At 32.3% G+C, this 20723-nt stretch overlaps 1 non-coding gene across 1 annotated transcript; it reads left to right on the top strand.

The window, feature by feature from the left end:
* The first annotated feature begins 17056 nt into the window (after nucleotides 1-17056).
* Nucleotides 17057-17160, top strand: LOC128034262 (small nucleolar RNA R71). Its single transcript, XR_008190392.1, has one exon. It is a non-coding gene; the product is annotated as a small nucleolar RNA R71 (small nucleolar RNA).
* The last annotated feature ends 3563 nt before the right edge of the window (nucleotides 17161-20723 follow it).

Here is a 20723-nt window from a genome sequence, read left to right as displayed (position 1 = left end):
GTGCCGCTAAAGATCACCTTTAGTGGCGTTTAGTTCTAAAAACGCCGCAAAAGTTAGCGACGTTGTCAATAGCGGCATTTTCTGCGGCGCTACTGAAAGCACCGTAAATACTTTTAGCGGCGCTTTTTAGCGCCGCTAAAGGCCTAAAAAACGCCACTAAAAGCCTGTTTTGGTGTTGTGTAAACCTTAATAAAGAGATAGGATAACTAGGTTTATCCTTGTTTACTTACTATGCTTATTAGGCTCACATGTTAGTTGTTTAAAACATGTAGGTAACAGATTCGTGGAGGAGTTGAGGGTTCGACTTAGGATCTTTGCATTATCCCTTCTATTATGGTTGTAATGTATTTATATTGGTTGTGATTAGTTTTTGAACTTGGCATGTACGTAAAGATTTAGTTTGAATATTGTATTTGTATAAATTTGAACTGTAATTCAAGTCATTTTGGTGTTTTAAACTAAGTTTTATTTCGTTAGTTAACTTGAATGTGAGCATTTTGAGTTTAAAATGAGATTAGATCTTAAATGAAAATGATTTGGAACTTTTGGTGTCATATGTTAATAAGATAGGACTCTTAGTAAGAGTTGTCGTTTAAGTAGTCTACTAGAAGGTTAATAGGACTACTAGAGTTTTAATATAAATATCTTACTACAGGCTAATAGGATCAAATTTTTTTTCAATTAATAAGATGACTTTTTAATTACCATAGGTTACTGGGAAACAAATTGAACCATTCTTTCAATTACGTTAATAATTTCCTACAATTTTCTTAGCTATTTTAATTTTCACTTTATAACACATTAGTTTTGGTAACCAAAACCTAACTAGGTTCAAGGGTTTACATTAGAAATTGCTTTTAAGCCATGTCTGGATGTGCAAGAGCCAAGGCAGAGGAAATCAAAATAAGCAAATAGAGTTGTCAAAGATAAGGCGCATGATTGAAGAATTATCGCAAGTTGTGCAAGCTTTGCCACAATGGGTGTAGCACCCTTAACTCGACCCGAATCACTGAGTCCAAATACCGAATGTTACAACATGCAAACATTTAGTGACAATTTTAAACAATTTGCATATAATTCCTTTTCAACATAATTAATAATATTTTTGTATTGTTCTTCTATATAAAGAGAATGATTAGAGCAACATATGAAACAGTATACAACAATATAAAATTTTATTAAAAACACACTCTTCTTGACATAAAGAACTATATACCAAAATTATAAGATGTTCCCTGTATGCATAATATTCTAACTCGCCAATTTTCCAGCGCATTCCTAGCTTGGTCCCTGCTAGCATACTCACTCACCCAACAGAACTTGAAACATAAATAAACATTTTGTAAGTTCACTCGAACTTAGTAAGTTTTAACACAGAATACCTTGAAGTCTTTCTAATTGAGTTTTTCACCTTGAATATTGGATTTCATCTTTGTCTTTGACGAATACTTTTATAATATCGAAATTGCACTTATACGCCGACTACTATACTAACATACCAATTCTCGCTTCACTCCTTTGCTGGATTCAAATCTTACAAATCAATATAGATCTTATTCCTTCTTAGAACAAAATAGGTTCTTCTCAGAAGGATATTTCTACAAAGCTTACTTTCAACGAATTCTTCTTAGAATAAACACCTAACATTTTCCGTATAATAGACATTTGCGAATATGATTATTTAATGGATATTTACTAACTGATCTTGCATTGGGCGGATTCCAATACCAAGTTTGATAACTATCAGACTGCCCCTCAAATCATATCCTGATTCAAACCCAAAACATGTTCATACTAATGATGAAACATTCCAGACCATTTAGAAGAATATCAAATGTCTATGTTACATAACACAAGAAAACCCAAATTGACCGACGACTTATATTCCAAATAACCCTAGAATGAGACATAATACTATTCATATATGGAGGATAGCAGATAACTCAGATCTTAACACCTCATAAAGTAGATAAAATCAGACCAATGAACACTTGTACTTTTTATAACTATGAATACGCCCATGTCTTATACTAAAAGACTACTATAGAGGATTTCCTCTTTAGAAATACAAATACATATTTTCATTTAGGAATCTCATTCAATTCCATCACAAGACTAACCAATCAAAATCCTCATTTGATGTATTAGATCCTTATCGTCGAATTATCTATCGAAGAGATCTCAAAACTTAACCAGATCTTACCACAACAACGGGTAGCTAAATTCTCCCATGTAGGCATCCCCGAATACGCCAAAAAGGCACTTATAGAATACACTATAAAAACTTGAGACCGGCTTTGACTTCCCCACTTTATGGTCCTTTCCACGGGAAAATATTTGCCAACAAAACCAGGGGGTAGATACTTTGGTTGATTGGGATCAATATAATCGATTAAAAGTGGGGCGTGTTTTGGATTTGGTGAAACTTCTTTCTATTTGAAATGTTTTCCAGTATTGTATGGAAGGGATGACTCCCAATGGTCGTCAGACACATGACCTTTTTCTATGGGCGAACTCTCATCGAGTTCCTTTAGTTGAATTAGTCTAGCCATAGAATGTCAATGATGACTTGGCACAAATCTTAGTGGGAAGGAAGAGGGAACCCCTATTTTATTTCTATGACATCTGTGGGCTACGCCCACAAAGCTGAAACATTATTTGTCACGATACTTCTTCTACTTATTCACTTGAAAAGCCTAACCTTTCATTATTGCTGCTGCAAGGTCTGCTTCTTATTATCAATCCTTTAACACGTCCAAATCAAAAGCTGACATGGATGTTTTGGCAATAATGGATGAAGCCCAAAAGAAAAAAAGAAACATTGTGGCTCAATCCAAAACATCGACTGGTCGATCTTGAAAAAGGCCAAAAGTAGAGACAAGTACCAAAAGTAGTGCTCCCTTAACACTAAATACTCAACATAGGCTTAAGAAAGGACCTGCTCTTGAGAGAAGTACCACTTCTCATGTTCCTGTCTTTCCCCCTTCACTTTCTGTACCAACTTGGTCCACCAATTCTATAGACTCTCCAATACATATTGCGGATCCTTTCGTAACTGAGACTACACCTAAACCAATTCACCAAAATCAACCAGAAGCTTCTCTTGATTCTTTACTTAATTCAACCCTATCTGCTGAGACTAGTAATATTTTCCCGTAGTTGAACATTTTAAGATTGAGATAATATCCCTTCTCTCTTAATGTTGTTCAACAGCAACTGAGTAACAACTTGCCTCAACAAATGGAAGAGGCTTTCCTTTCGTCCTTAACTTCAAATCCTTACTGATCTCCACTCTCCTTGTTGGCGGGATCTTCCCAAATTTTGGCAGTTGAATATGGACTCATGAGTTGGGCCTTCCAAGGGACCTATAATCAAAGTGAAGCAAAAAAGAGGCCATGCAATCTGGCGAGTAATCATTGGCTCAACTGTGCCAATCCTATGAGGGTGTTATCAAACAAAAGAAAATTTAGAGTCTACCGTCACCACTTGGAAAGCCAAATATGAGGATTCTAAAGCCCAAGTCAAACAAATGAAAGAAGAGAACAATCAGCTAAAACCCTAAGTGTCCTCTTGGGAGGAGAAATTTAAGGCTCAAGAATAATGCCACAAAGCTGAGTTGGAAGGTCTACGCCAATCCAGTGAGGAAGCTTTATGAAAATACCAGAAGGATACCAAGAAGAATCTAACTGAAGCTCTTACCAAGTTAAGATCTAACCTAGTTCTTCATGCACAGGTGGCTGCTGGCCCTCTAGATCTGATTCAAGTAGACTTCAACTTCCTTCAAAACATCTCTACTGAGTTCTTAAGTTTTAATGTTTATCACCTCAAAGGTGAAGACTGAGAAGATTTTTAAAAGAAATGGAAACAAACAGTTGGCTTTTTCATTCCCAATACGCCAAAAGTAGAAGATGAAGAAGAGGACTTAGAAGACTCCATTGATTTGGAGAAAGCCCTTAAGGAATGACCTTCCATAGAAGAGGTCCTTGCTGAAAACCCTAACCAACCTACCGAATGAGGGAACTAAAAAATTTTCTGTTATCCATTGCGCTTAAACTTCTCCATTGTCTTTCTCACCACAATATTATCAATATAATAAAGTATCCTTCACAAAAACAAAAGTTTCAACATACTTAAGAGACTAAGTCAGGTTCGACGTACCATGCATAAAGGGCAAACTCTTACTTGTCAGCCAAAGGGTTGACTAAATCAAAAGCTCTGATACCAATTAAATTGTAGCACCCTCAACCTGACCTGAATCATTGAGTCTGCATATCAGATGTTACAACATGTAAACACTTAGCAAAAATTTTAAACAATTTACGTATAATTCCTGTTCAACATATTTCATAATAATTTTATATTGTTCTTCTATATAAAGAGAATTATTACAACAATGCATGAAATATTATAAAATATTATAATCTTTTATTAAAAATAGACTCTTCTTGATGTAGAGAACTATACGCCAAAATTATAAGATGTTCCCTGTATGCATAATATTCCAACTCGCCAATTTGTTGGCGCATTCCTGGCTTGGTCCCTCCTGGCGTACTTACTCACCCAACAAAACCTGAAACATAAAGAAACATTTTGTAAGTTCAGTTGAACTTAGTAGTTTTAACACATGATACATTGAAGTCTTTCTAATTGAGTTCTTTAGATTGAAATTGGATTTCATCTCTATCTTTGGCGAATACTCTTCTAATATCGAACTTGCACTTGTACGCCGACTACTATACTAACATACCAATTCTTGCTTCACTCATTTGCTAAATTCAAATCTTACAAATCGACATAGATCTTATTCCTTTTTAGAATAACATAGGTGCTTCTCAGAAGGATATTTTTACAAATCTTAGTTTTATTGGATTCTCCTTTGAACAAGAAGTTAACATTTTTCCCCAGAATTTTCATCCGCGAATACAATTCTTTGGCAGATATTTACTAACTGATCTTGCTTTGGGTGAATTCCTATAATGAGTTTCATAACTATCAGACTGCCCCTCAGATCATATATTGATTCAAACCTAAAGCATGTTCATACTGATTATGAAATGTTCCAGATCATTCAAAAGAATATCAAAAGTCTATGTTACATAACATAAGAAAGCCCAAATTGACCTACGACTCAGATTCCAAATAACCCTAGAACGAGACATAATACTATACAATTCATATATGATAGATACCAAATAACTCCGATCTCAACACTTCATAACAAAAATTAACTGAGACTAACGAACACTTATACTTTTCGTAACTATGAATACACCCATTTCCTATACTAACAGAGTACTATGGTGGATCCCCTCTTTAGAAATACAGATACATACTTTCATTCAGGAACCATATTCAATTCCATCACAAGACTAACAAAACCAAATTCTCATCAGATGTATTAGTTCCTTATCATAGAATTATCGATCAAAGAGATCTTAGAACTTACTTAGATCTTACCACAAAGGCAAATAACCATATTCTTCTATGTAGGCGTCCCTATAACAAGATTAAGAAATAAAGCAAGCTAGATTAACAAGAAACATCAGTTAATAATATCTCATATAGACAATATAACATCATATATCAACATCCAACAAGTTCCTTTGATAGAAAATCGAATAATAATCTCATATTGAAATAACATTAACATTGCAATATGCATGATATCCGCGGGCGTACACATATAAAAACATTTCCTATCCCATATCAATTTCTTAATCTTGACATGAATTCATATTAAAAATATAGTCCTTATTAACCAGTTAATGAACCTCTACTTCACTATCGTACCCGTTCTCGAAAATCTCTCAATTTAACTTCTCAAACTGGCTCGGTTTAAGAAATTTGGCCCAAAACTGAACTTTTTAAAATTTGAGACGCTACAAAGTGAATTTCATGAGAGTGAGGATGGTAACCCCTTTCATAAAGCTGGACCTTCCAATTTTGCAACAAGAGGTGTGTTACACCCCACACCCAGCTCGAACTGCAGACTCGAATGGATATGTTACATTCTATTGCCGGGGCAAGTTAGATTCCAATTGTTCATTACTTTACGATATGAAATCAAAATTCTTAAAACATTTTTATAAAGTTCATTTGAATTTTTTCCTGGGACGACTCAAAAGCAACAAGATTGGAAACTATGGCCCTAAAACAAGTTAAAATAGTGAGTAGGGATGCATGGTGGTCAAAACAATAATGGAAGTCGCGATGTCATAATAGGGGAACTATCTAAATTAATCTAATTATTTATTGTTGTACTTTAGTATCTAACTATGTTTAGATTTCTTTTTATTTAATATTTAATTTTTCATATGATTAAGATAAGTCTCTTAATATTAAAAATGTTATGTGATTAGGATAGGACTCATAGTAAGATCTCTAGTTTAAGTATTCTACTAGAAGATTATTAGAGTTTTAGTATAAATATCCTATTAAAGGGTTAATAGGATCAGTTTTTTTTTTTTACAATTAATAAGAGATTTTTTTTATTTACCATAAGTTGCTGGGAAACAAATCAGAACCATTCTTTCAATTAGGTTAATCATCTCTTTTGATTTTCATAGATGTTTTGATTTTCCTTTTATACCACATCGAAAACTATCACTTTACATTTTCAGTTCTCGTGATAATGCAATTTTTCACAGTTATATGTTCACCATAATTCATTTATTGTTTTCAATCATAGAACTATTAGGAATATTGTAACAGCCCGAAAGTCAGTGGTTTCGGAACCCATCTTCGACAAGTGAGTCTGTAAATATTTATATTTAATATTTACAATTCTATTTAGTATTATATTAAATTTTGGTCTAATGAATTTTTTAATTAAATAGTTAATTAATGTACAAGTGTTTTGACCCTAAAGTCATTGGTGTTGGAAAATGTGGTATCGTGACCTCGTTTTTATAAACTGAGCCTGTAAATATTTTTATTAAATATTTACTGAGTTAATTTATAAGTGAATTGAATTTTGATTAGGTAATTTTACCGAATTAGTGACTAAATAAGGTTTAATGAGTAAATCGTAAAATTAATCACAATAGATTTTTATTTACTAAAGGACTAAGATAATAATTAAACTATGGTCTAAAATGGAAAATAACCATTTTCTAGTGATAGTGGACGATTAATTATGTTTTATTAAATATATTTATATGTTTATTTTAAATTTATGAAATTATAAAAGTATTATAAAAAAAGAAAAAGAAAACAAAAGCCTTTATGTTCATCTTACCATATTCTTCACCAAATTCATAAAGAAAAAAATAGGGTTCCATCGTCTAGCTTCAAGTCCCTAAATTTTAAGGTAATTTTGTCTTTTTTCGTAATTTTTATGTTTTTGAGATATTGGGAGCTTGATTTAGTTAACACAATGATTAATTTGTGAAACTACTATAGTTTCTAAAAGTTATCATTGTTGAATCTTGAATCTTTTGGTATTAAATTGTTAGATTTTAAGCTTAAAATGAAAAATGACTAATTGGTAAAGTAAAAGTTGTTAGTTTTAGACATAGGGACTAAAGTGTAATAATTTCAAATTTGGCATGAATTTTTGTAATTATAGGTTTCGATGGTTTTATAAGGATGAAATTGAGATCGATTTCAAAATTGAAGCTCAAATTTTAAAGTTATGACATTTTGGTTTTAGGGACTAAAGTAAAATGAAAATTTTAGGAACATTCATAAATCGAAATTAAAATATCATATGCATATATTTAAGTCTTATAAGTTATTTGGGATTGAGAAATTGAAATCGCTTTATCGTATAGATTAAGATTTGAATCGAGTAGAGGAAAATTACTTACTAGTCCTTACGATTTAACTTATTGTTGAGTTTTATAAGGTAAGTTCATATGGTATAGTTATATATATTCAGCTGTTTTATATAATTGAATTATAATCTTTGTTTATGCGTGTATGTAATGTGAGTTATTTACAATTTGGTACAATAAGGTGAGTTTCGGACTGAATTGTAAAGGAATGCTTAAGTTAATTGTGCCCGAGTGAATGTATTAAAGCATAGGATACGATTGGCATGCCAATAGGGTTAGTTGCGTGCTTGTATGAGTTTGCACTTCAGTGCCTATGTTTGCCCTTTGATGCCCTCTGGTGTGGTGTAGTTACCCGTGTATCCGAATCTCTCTATTTTTGTCCATTGGGCTACTAGATTAAAGTTTTGAAATGAAAATGATGGATAAATGTTGTAAGGTTGTGCTTAAATGACTATATGTGGAAATATTGAGGTAAATGATATATATACATATATATTCAATGATTTTGATGAATAGCACTAAAATGAATTTGTATTATTCAAATTGAAATATTATTCGACTCGTATTTGATGATCTCATCCTATTGTTGTGACATGTCTATACAGGAAAGTTGTCTAGTTAGCTAATGTGTTATATTATTTGTGATTTGAGGTAAGCTTGCTGTTTTACAATCTGTGAACTTACTAAGCAATCAAAATGTTTACCTAGTTGTTTTTCATCTTTATAGATCGTCTTGTGGAATTAGTCGGCCTGATCAACTCGAAGATCACACTATCCCTCTATCGACTTGGTAGACTTTTACTCCTATAAGTTTGATATTGTGGCATGTATCTAATAGGTTCTATATATGTTAGTTGTGAATGAATGGTTAGTTAAGCCTTGGTTGATGGATTTTGAATCTAATATATATGCATATGTTTATATATGTTTTTGGCCAAATGGTAAACTTTTGTTTATGTTGTGATAATGTTCAAGTATATGATGTTTCGTACCCTATGTGAATTTGTGTTTGATAGTTAAATTGGCATGATATATATGAAATGAGGTGGTAAATGTTGGAAAATTGGGTTTTTAGAAAATGTTGCAGAAAATATGTTTTAGGGAAAACCATAGTTTTGAATTTTATTTCCCCAAAAATAAGGACTTGGTTGTGATATCTAAAGTAATAAACACTTAACCAAAATTGTACATTTTCGATTCGTTTAGGATGAACACTTTGACCGAGTAGTCTTCTTCGCTATCCTCAAGCTCACGTCTACCGTGTGTGGGTTCACTTTGAATTTGAAAATTTTCCACAAATTACTAGAGGGAAATTTTGCAATTTCTCTAAATTTTTGGGCCAAGATGTAAATAAGAAAAATATCTCTAGAAATATTTGGAATAATTTCTTCAGAGAATTTTCTCTTTAAAACTTTCTCTTGAATTCAAATGTGTGAAAAATAATGACCTAACACACACTTTAATATTAAATTAATAAAATATTTATTTCAAAGATAAATATTAAATTTAATTTAAGATAATCACTTTAATATTAAATTAATAAAATACTATTTTGATAAGTAATAAATTAAATTTAATATTAAAATTATTGAAATAATATTATTTTTGGAATAGTTAATTTGAAATCAAATTATCCGGTAGAGACCTAGTAGGAGTGTGATTCCTCTACTGTTCAACTGCCAAAGGACCACCTGTCGGCCACCGAAATTCTGCCGTCGCACCACCGACACTGTCCTCACGGATCCTTGAGCCAATTTAGTTATTTTCGGTTCAATTTGGGTCTAGTGATGGCCCGACTAGTTCGGTCTAGCCACCGATTGGATAGTCAACTCGATTTCACATACCAAGCCCAATTTGACAAGTTTTTGGGTCTAGGTCTCAGTTTTGGATTCTTTGGCCCAATTTTTTGTCTCAGGTCCAATTTTCAACTTCTATTACCCATTGGGCCAATTTTCTTATTTGAAAATTAATTTCCAAAAATATCATATTAATTTTAATCAATTTGATTAATTTGATTTTAATTGATTAAAATTAATTTTCCCAAAAATCACTTAGATTTTCTAAATTAATTTTCAAGAAAATTATTTAATTAAATTCTCTAGTAGAATAATTCATACAAACACCTAATTTAATTCCACATCGAATAAATCGACTCAATTAAATTATTTTCAAAGTCGTAGAATTTTCTTCTGATTCAAATGCAATTCGATTGAACTTTCGTTGAGCTAGTGGAGGTGCCAATCAGATATATACAATTAGGCTCTAATAATTGTAATTATGTTCAGAAGCATCGTTCCAGTAATTCTCAATTTACTTAATTATGGAGTCAGTCCACAAGAAGTATCATAGTTGAAAACTTCTTATTGCATACTATTTACGAAAGCAATTCATCCAAATCTTTTGTACAATGACCTTGTCGTGTGTGTGTGTGTTACCCCTATATGATATTTTTCATTTCTTTGAGTTAAATTCATTCACTTACTACGATCCTATTTTATTTATAGAAAAACAAGTTTAGAAAACGCAATGGAAAATAAGTTTAAGGGAAAAAGAGAGTTTTAAAATTTTTTTCTGCAAAACTAGAACTTGGTTGTGATATCTAAAGTAATAAACACTTAATTAAAATTGTACATTTTCAATTCATCTAGGATGAACGCTTTGGCCGAGTAGTCTTCTCCACTATCCTCAAGCTCACGTTTGTTGAGTATGGACTCACTTTGAATAAAAAACATTTCCACAAAACTACCAGTGGAGCAATTTCTCTAAACTTCTGGGTCAAATTCGAAATAAGAGAAATATCTTTAGAAATCTTTTGAAATAATTTCTTCAGAGAATTTTCTCTCTACAGCTTTCTCTTGAATTCAAGTGTTTGAAAAATAATGACCATGACTCTCTCTATATAGGGAGATTAAATTTATATAATACTTATCAAGATAAATATTAGATTAAATTTAAAATTAAATCTTATTAAATTAATAGAATATTTATCTACAAGATAAATTTAAATTAAATTTAATATTAAGATAATCACTTTAATATTAAATTAATAAATTACTATCAAGATAAGTATTAAATTAAATTTAATATTAAAAATATTAAAACATTATTATTTTTGGAATAGTTAACCTGAAATCAAATTATCCGATAGAGTCCCAGTAGAAGTGTGAGTCATCCACTGCTCAACCGCCGATGGACCACCTACTGGCCACCGAAATGATGTCGTCGCTGCCATTGGCACCGTCGTGTCCGGTGGTGCCATCACAGGTGCGACACCCTTATGGCACCCAAGTCAATTCAGCTGTTGTCGGTTCAGTTTGCGCCAGTGACGATTTGACCGGTCCAATCCTGCCACCGGTTGGACCGTTGGTCCGGTTTCACATACCAAGCTAGTTCAACCAGTTTTTGGGACTTAGTCTCGGTTTTGGGTTCTTGGGCTCAATTTTTGATCTCAGGTCCAATTTTCAAGTTCAATTGCCAATTTTCTTACTTGAAAATTAATTTTCAAAAATATTATATTAATTTTAATTAATTTAATTTTACTCGATCAAAATTAATTTTTCCAAAAATCACTTAGATTTTCCAAATTAGTTTTTCAAGAAAATTCTTTAATCAAATTCTCTAGTTGAACAATTCTCACAATTGCCTAATTTAATTTCACATCCAATAAATTGACTCAATTAGATTATTTCTAAAGTTGTAGGATTTTCTTCTGATTCAAATGCAGCCCGATTGAGCTTTTGTTGAGATAGCAGAAGGACCAATCAAACATACACATTTAGGCTCTAGTAATTGCAATTATGTCCAGAAGCATCATTCAGATAATTCAAAATTTACTTCATCATGAAGTCAGTCCATAAGAAGTACCATGATTGGAAACTCCTTATTGTATACTCTTTACTAAAGCAATTCATCCAACTGTTTTGTCTAATGATCTCATCATATGTGTGTTACCCTCATATGATATGCCTGATTCCTTTGAGTTCAATCTGTTCACTCAATGCAATTCTATTTTATCTCATTATCACCAATGTGTCTTCTTAATGATTAATATGATCACCGTCAACAAATGAACGTGATAAATTACTCATTCGAGAACAAGCAACCCGCTAGCACGTTCCATATTTATCAATCCACATAATACCGATGAGAGGATCTCATTAACTCTTTAATCGAGCTATGAATTTCATTGTTGCTAGTAAATTCATGCCATACAAAATTCATGTACCCAACATACTGGCTATGAGCTCGATCATCTTTAGAGTATAAGCGTCTATTTATATTACACCATGAATGTCATAAGTGAATTAATTCACAAACGGATTTAGAATTAACTCATCTTGGGTCCAGTCCAAGGTATCATTCTTCCAATGAATAAATCTATGTATCTACTCGTGGAGTCAACTACTCCGATAGCCAAGACTAGCCTTCTCCACAATTGGAATTGTAGACGACATAATAATCATTCTCAGTATTTGAATCAAATGCTCACTTTGATTCTTTTCTAGGATTACGGACTCGTTAGATTATCTACTGAAGTAAGTTATTTTTCTCGCAACGTAAACATTCTTACAGTGCCACTTATCATCAGTTTAAAATGAGACAATCAATGAGCTAATATTTACTTGTAACAATTTCACTATGCATGCAAAACATGAAAGATAGAAACACAAAAGACATAACAGTGAAATGTGAAATTAACTTAATTTATTATTCAAATACATAGAAAACAATTACATGTTTACTAAAATATGAACACATTTCCCAACAATCTCTCACTTGCCTTAGTGAAGTAAATGTGTCATGTTTCACATTCTCATATCCTCAACATGTTTGTTAAAACTCCTAGTTACAAGAGAATCAGCAAACGAATTCACAAGGTTATATTTAGAAGCTACTTTCATAACATTTACTATTCCTTCGGCTAAATAGATATATGGACGTGTGCATAGCATCACATACATAAGGCTTCCAACTGCCAAAGCATATGGAACCTTACTCATATACTCTCTTTCTTCCATTGCCTTAGGATAGTCATCCAAAGAAAGATGGAAACCTGATGCAGTTAGTTGAGCACCTGACTTCACACCGATCATTGCAAACCATTCTAGTACCTTATCAATGTATGAAGCTTGTGATAACGATATTTTTTTATTCTTTCGATCCCTAAGCATTTGAATTCCAAGAGTATAACTAGCTTCACCCAAGCCTTTCATGCTAAATTGTTGAGTTAACCACAGTTTAATCGATGATAATTCCCTTACATCATTTCTGATAAGTAGAATATCATCGACATACAGAATAAGTAACACCTTCTTTTTGTCATTTATATGCTTATAAACACAAGGTTCATTAGCATTTTTATCAAACTCAAAACTCTTGATCATTTGATCAAATTTTTTATTCCCTGAGCCGGATGTCTGCTTAAGTCCATAAATGTATCTTAGTAGTTTGCAAACTTTCTACTATTTTGTTTTAACAACATAGCCAGTAGGTTGAGCCATGTAAATAGTCTCATCAAGATAGTCTTTCAAGAATGTTGTCTTCACATCCATTTGTTAGATCTTGTAATTGAGAAGCAGTGATAATGGAGAAGAGTATGTGGATACGCTTGAGCATGACTACTGGAGAGAAGTTCTCATCTTAATCAATTTCTTCTTTCCGTGTGTAGCCTTTCCCTACAAGTCTAGCTTTATGTGTTTTTAATTTTCCTTTCGCATTTCTCTTTTTCTTGTAGATCAAGTTATACCATATGAGTTTAATCCCAACTGGTAAGTCTACAAGTACCCACACCTTATTGGGTTTCATAGAATTCATCTCGGCATCCATGACCTACTTCTAGAGCTTGGAATCAACGTCCTACATAGCCTCCTCGTAAGTGAGTGGATCATCATCTTCATGATTGGATTCCGTATTATAAATACTACCATCATAGATGAAGAAGTCTGGTTTCTTAGAAACTCTCTCATTACGACGGATTCCCCTATGTTGTTTATTATTCCCAACTTGGTAATTGTTTTACAACTCTTGAAATTTCCTCGAGTACCACTTTACTTCAAGACTTAAAGTTATCCATGTAGCTTTCCTCAAGGAAAGTAGCATGAGTAGAAACTTTAATTGTATTATCTTTTGGATTGTAGAATACTCCACCATTTGTTTCTTTTAGATATCTTATAAGTATACACAATTCTATCCGTGCATCCAACTTCTTTCCATCCTTATCCAAAACATTTACTGGACAACCCAATATTCTAAATTAATTTAGAGAGGGTTTCTTTCCATCCACAGTTCATAAGGTGTATTACAAGTAGACTTGGTTGGCACATCATTTAGATTATAGCAAGTCGTTTGTATCGCATATACCGAGAAAGAAGTAAGGAGATGTGAATAGTTTAACATTGAACGAACCATGTCAAGCAAGATTTAGTTCTTTCTCTTAACTACGTGATTCTACTGTAGAGTGCCCGACATAGTCAACTGGGATAAAATCCCATTCTCTATGAGGTATCCTAAGAACTCGTATTCCCCACTTCGGTCAAACAAGAGATTCCATATGGATAAACCTAATTACTTTTCCACTTCTGCACGAAAATATTAAAATTTATCAAAGGTTTCGCTTTTACAATACATTAGATACACATATCCATATCGAGGATATTCATTGATGAAAGTCACGTAATAATCGTAACCTCCTCGGGAACTGACGCTCACGGGACCACATACATCAGTGTGCAAAAGTTCTAAAGGTTGGTTGGCCCTTGTACCTTTGCATTAAAAGACCTATTAGTCATTTTACCTTTAAAGCAAGATTCAAAATGTGGAAGACTAACTTCCTTAAGCATAATTAAGGGACTATATTTCACGAGTCTAATGATTTTTTCTTAGTTAATATGACCAAGTCTTAAGTCCTATAGGTACCCCTCATTAGAGTAAGAAGTTTTAAGCTTTTCATTCACCATTTCAGTCTGAAACATTGATTAGTAATTTGGTTTGATAAAGTATAGATTGTTTTCCATCAATCCATTACAAATTAAAGAATGATTTATGTGAATAGTATTCCCTTTATTAAATGTCACAGAATAATCGTCATTAATTATACATGCTACAAAAATTAAGTTCCTCTTAAAATGAGGTAAATAAAACACGTCCTTTAAAACAATATTCCTAATCATGAAAATGTAAAATAATTTCTCCCACTGCTTTGGCTAAAAATTAGCTCCCATCTCTAGTTCACAACGAGAGTCTCTTGTCACGCAGACTTCTCCTTTCGCTAAACCCCTGTAAAGAAACACACACATGGTTAGTGGCTCCAAAATCAATAACCTAGTTGTCAATTGATTCTTCCACTAAGACAACTTCAACCACAAAGAGTTCCAAACCTTTTCCCTTTTTAGCTAGGTAATCTTTATACTCCTTACAGAATAACCCACCATTTGTTCAAACTAATGCTAGTTATTTACGAATTATTGTGTTCGTGACTAATTTGGGTCCCAAGGGTCTTTTAGGCTTGTAACGTTCTGAGGCTTAGGATAGTTTGAAATTCTAACAATAGATTCTCAAAACGGTTTCAAGCACTAGAAATGGTTAAGCGCATGAAATTTTCCCCTACTCGTCCCAATTTATTTACAAGCTCACCTCCTTATTTCTCCTTCCCCCGCCTACCTTATTTCTCAAAAATGTTAGAAGGTATTACACAAAATTAATACGTACAAAATTTATAATTGTGAATCGAAAGATTTACATTTTTAGCTTAATTTTGATTTTAACTCCTTTTTATTTATTTTGCACTTTTTTGTTCACCCTTTTTTTATTTAAAACATACTAATTCACATAATCCTTTCATTTTTTCATACACAAAGCTACCATAATGTTTCTACCTAGTCCTTAATGTATATGGCTTGACATCCATTACATAATGCATTTCAAAAAATATCGGGACAGAGAAGGATTGGGTACTATATTCATTTAAGCTCGAGGCTTTAATATTAAGGTTTACAAGAAAAAGGGTATTCGAGGCTCAAAGATATAGGAACTAGGGTTACATAGCAACAGGTAAGCTTTTAGGCTCTAGGCTATTTCAAACAATGCCTAAAGTCTTTCTTGAATCAATCACCTAACACATATTCATGCTCTTATTATTAAAAGAGCTTTCGTAAGCTCGACTAAAGCTCAAATTTAATTTTGAATCATAATATGATTGTCATTAAGTTATGAATGATTTTTGATTGATTTATTTACTGTGTTTTCATCAGTAATTACTGGCAACGATTGTAGCATCCTGTAACTCAGACCCGACGATCGTGTTAGATGAGGGATGTTATATTTAGTGGTATTAGAGCTACAACTTAGTCGATTCTAGGACTAAACTTAGCACGCATCGATTCTAGAAAATCCATGCCACAATAATCTGTGATAACATGATGCTTTCTGATTTGATCTCACTTTGTTTTCTTATAGATTTAAAGATGTCGGCCAAGTCTAATCGAGTCGTATCTAACAAAGTACATACTAATGTTCTAGCTTTCAATCAGGGAGCAAGTCATAGCGTTCCAGCTCTATAAAAGTCCAAAAATGAGGCAAGAAATGCCTTCTTTGGTATGATGAATTAGTGGGTTTTTGAATTTATGCGAGCCAATACTGCGGCTCAGCAACCTCCACCTCATATTGTCCCTCCCCCAACACCCCCTTCTCCTTAGAGTTCAAATATAATAAATGTTGATAGACTTTCGATAGATAAAATTCATAAATGTGGATTGGAAGAGTTCAAAGCAAAAAAAATTATGATCCATCTAAACTCAAGTACTGGCTAGAGAATACACAATGAGTTTTTCAAGAGTTGATGTGTTCACCCGAAGACTGTCTGAGATGTGTTGTATCCTTGTTAAAAGAATAAGCATATTAGTGGTGGATGACATTGATATCCGTTGTTCAGAGGGATCAACTGAGTTGGGAGTTTTTCTAGATTGTGTTCCGAAAGAAGTATATCAGTCGTTTATATCTCGAAAAGAAAAGGAGATAATTTATGGCGCTAAGACAATGTGATATGATAGTTGTTGATTACGAGTGACAATTTGTTCGGTTAAGTAAATATGCTTGAGAACTGGTTTCCAATGAGCTGCAAATGTGTACTTGGTTTGAATGGGGGTTAAATGAAAAAATTAGCATGCTTTTCGGGGCACTCAAGTTGAAAGAGTTCCTTGCATTATATGAACGAGCTTAAAAAATTAGCTAGTTGTTGCATCAATTAGTTGCCTATTCGAGGGATTCAAACCATTGTAAAAGGTAACCCATGATGAGGGCACCTTCTTAGAAGATCCTTAAATCTCCCCCATGCATCAAATAGTGTCTCAAGTTTTTGGGCAAACGAAGAGATGTTGTTCCTTAACTTAGCTGTTTTGGTTGGTGGAAAATATTTCAACAGAAATTTTTCAATCATTTGCGCCCAAGTTGTGATAGAACCCCATGGAAGTAAATTCAACCACTGTTTTGCCTTGCTCCTCAAAGAAAATGGGAACAAACATAACCGTATAGCATCATCAGTAACACCATTAATCTTAAATGTGTCGCACATCTCTAGAAAGTTAGACAAATAAGCATTCAGATCTTCATCTTGCAACCCATCAAACTAAACATATTGCTGCACCATCTGAATTGTATTCGGCTTAATCTCAAAATTATTTGTAGGAATTGTCGGTCCAATAATACTCAATTTATCCCCAATCAAAGTAGGCTTAGCATAATCATACATAGTCGAAGGAGTTGGAGCTGTAGGAGGTTGCTGATTATTTTGATTATTTTTCATCTCCACAGAAATATTCTTTTCCTGTTGATCATCTATTAAAATTTGTTAACTTTTTCTTGCTTATTTAACTTCTCTCTGATTTCTGTGAGTAGTTTTCTTGATCTCACTATCATAAACTAACGGTTCTAATGGGTTTCCTCTAGTCATAAACCAAAAGAACTTATCAAAATCAAACAAACGAAAATTTTAAATGTAAAAATTAAATTTAAAAAATATTAAAATAAGAATAAAAAATGACTAAATTAATAAAAATAAAGTTTTCCTAATATTTTAGTCCCTAAAAACAGTGCCAGAAACTTGATGCATCATAAACTAACTAAAAATCTTACTAAGGAAAGTGCACCTATCAATTATTAGTATAGCTACAGTGAGCAAAGATATCATTCCCACGAAGACAGAAAGTACTAGTAATTAATGTCTTTCTATTATTCAATCGATAAATTCGAATGATTGGTTGGAAACTAAAATTAACTAAATTAATTGCTAGCGAACACAACAAAGAACAAAACAAGCAAATAAACAATTAACAACCAAGACACGAAACAATACCCAAGGAAAGAATTCACCTAGATTTCATTGTCATTGTCAATCTAAATTATGCGATTTCTGTACTTAGTATCTTGATCGTAGAAATCCCTAAATTATGTTAATATCTCTTTCGATAGTAAGAGCAACTGACTCTAGGTTGATTAATTAAATTTTTTTCTAATTAAAACCCCTATTATCGCATTATCTCGATTTATGGATTCCCATATTAGATTTGACTCTAATCCGATAGATTTATGCTATCCTATTTCTAGGATTGCGTGCAACTCCACTCAATTACGCAAGATCTACTCTTAAACAAGGTTTATTTCTCTGTTTATTTAAGCTCATCAAACATGGATCAATAATCTAGAAATATCAAACCAAGAATAAAGCACACATAATTGAGAACAAGATCTAAGTCTTTATTGTATACAATAAAAATCAAAAGACAGAATTTATCATAGGGTTCATCTCCCCTAGGTATTTAGAAAATTAGTTCATGCTTGAAAGTAAAAACATTCAAGATATAGTAAAATCAGAAGAAATAAAGAAAATCATGATAATCTCATAAGAATCAACTGGGAGTCTTCAATCTTGACAAAAATCTGCTTTGGAATCGGCTTCAATGGTGTTTTTTGAGTTGTTTTCTTGAATATTCTATGACGACTTTCTCCTATCTTCTTATTTTTTTCAAATATGTCATAGAATGCCTGAAAAACCTAAAAATTACATTTTTTCGTTAACCAAAGTGCAAATTTGTGCAATCAACACGACCTGTAACAACCCATTTTCCCGTGGTGTCAGAAATAGTGGTTTCAAGACCACAATTCTAATGTGACAGTCCGTAAATATTAGTTATTTCATATTTATGAGTCAAATATAGTATTATATTGAATTTTTATGTAATATTTTTTGCTAATTGAACCATTAGTTAAATACAGGTGGTTTGTCTCTAAAGTGAAGTGGTTTTGGAAAATAAGGTATCGGGACCTCTTTTCTGTAAACTGAGCCCGTAAATATTTTTATTAAATATTTACAGAGTTACCATATTAGTGTATTAATATTTGGTTTTGTAATTTTAGTGTTTGGCTAGTTAATTAAAGAAAAAGATTAAATCGTAAAAGTTGCAAAAGCTAGTCGCTATTAGCTTGAAAGGTTTAATTGACTATAAAACCATAATTAGAAGTATTTAAATGGTATTAGACGGTAGTATGCTTAATAAATTAAGTTTTATAGTTAAAATGATATTAAATTAATGACAAAATATAATACTAAAACAAATGAAACATCATTCATCTTTATTTTGTCTTCTCACCACTGAAAACACTAAGAAAACTAGGAAAGGAAGCCATTTTTGAAGTTGTGACATTCGACCAAGTTTAATTCATTGCATGTAAGTCCGATTCAAATATGTTTTTCATAATTTTTATATTTTTAAAATCGTTGTAATGTAATCTAGCTAGTTCAAGGACTATTTTGTGAAACTATCAAAGTTTAGAAAAATTACAATTGATGCTCTTAAAGTTTTCTTGATGCTTATGCTTAGGTTTGAGCTTTGGTGGTGATTTTGAGCTAGTTTGTAAAGTAAATTTGTATAGTTTTAAGTTTAAGGATTTAATTAAAAGCATGTGAAATCTGGAAGGGTTTTATAGAAAAAAATTAAAATTTAAGGGGTTTTTTTTATATGGTTAAAGGTTCGCAAAAATCGGGTTTATGAATTAATAGTGAAAATAAACTCGTTTTAATATTAATGATTAAATTGAATAAAATGTCAATAAAGAAGTCATATGCATTAAAGGAATTATTTATAAGTATTTGGGTGATAATTGAAATAAATTACTGTTTAGATCAAGAATCGATAGATAATTGTGGAAAAATGAGAAATTGTTGATTAACCTCTGATTTTACAATCTTTGTTGTTTAGCCCTCGTAATTTCATACAGTTTAAATTAGAATAATTTGTAATCTTATATTGATTTCTGAGTTGTGCTATGTTAATAAAAATATAGATGTAATTGAATTGTTATAAATTAGTTCAAGGTGAGCAAAATGAATTGAATTGTAAAATGTTATACGATTACCTCTATTGAGTCTGGATAAACATAAGATAGGATACAATTGACATGCCAATAGGTTATATTGCGCCCAATATGGGATTAACTTGTGATAAGATGATGATTATTGACTTGTTACTATCCACTGAATATGCCGAAGTCCAACATTTGCTATGGACTATCATACTATATTTATAATGATTTTGGTGTGTTACCAGGGGCAGTTGTAAAGCCTTCCAGCTTCGCACTTGGTGCCCAGGTCTATTCTTAGTGGGTTTGGCTCATTTAAGTGCTCTGGTGTGTTCTGGATGGATAATCGTGTATCCGTATTTGTTATACCATTCATCAGGTTAAATTTTTAATGGTTAAATGATTTAATGATGATAGGTAACTGTTATTTGGTTATAATTTCTTGTGAAAGACTTGTACATGTGTTTATGTTTTCCGATATTTTATCGTGACTTGGTAATGGTTGATACTGTATAAAAGAGGTGATTAAATGACTTGTATTTATGAAACTCATCTTTTGAATGGCTGTGATTGACAGGGTTAATGTTAGCTATTGAT

This window comes from Gossypium raimondii, chromosome 10 (assembly GCF_025698545.1).
Source record: "Gossypium raimondii isolate GPD5lz chromosome 10, ASM2569854v1, whole genome shotgun sequence".
Taxonomy (NCBI): Eukaryota; Viridiplantae; Streptophyta; class Magnoliopsida; order Malvales; family Malvaceae; genus Gossypium; species Gossypium raimondii.
This window is presented reverse-complemented; position numbering and strand designations above follow the sequence as displayed.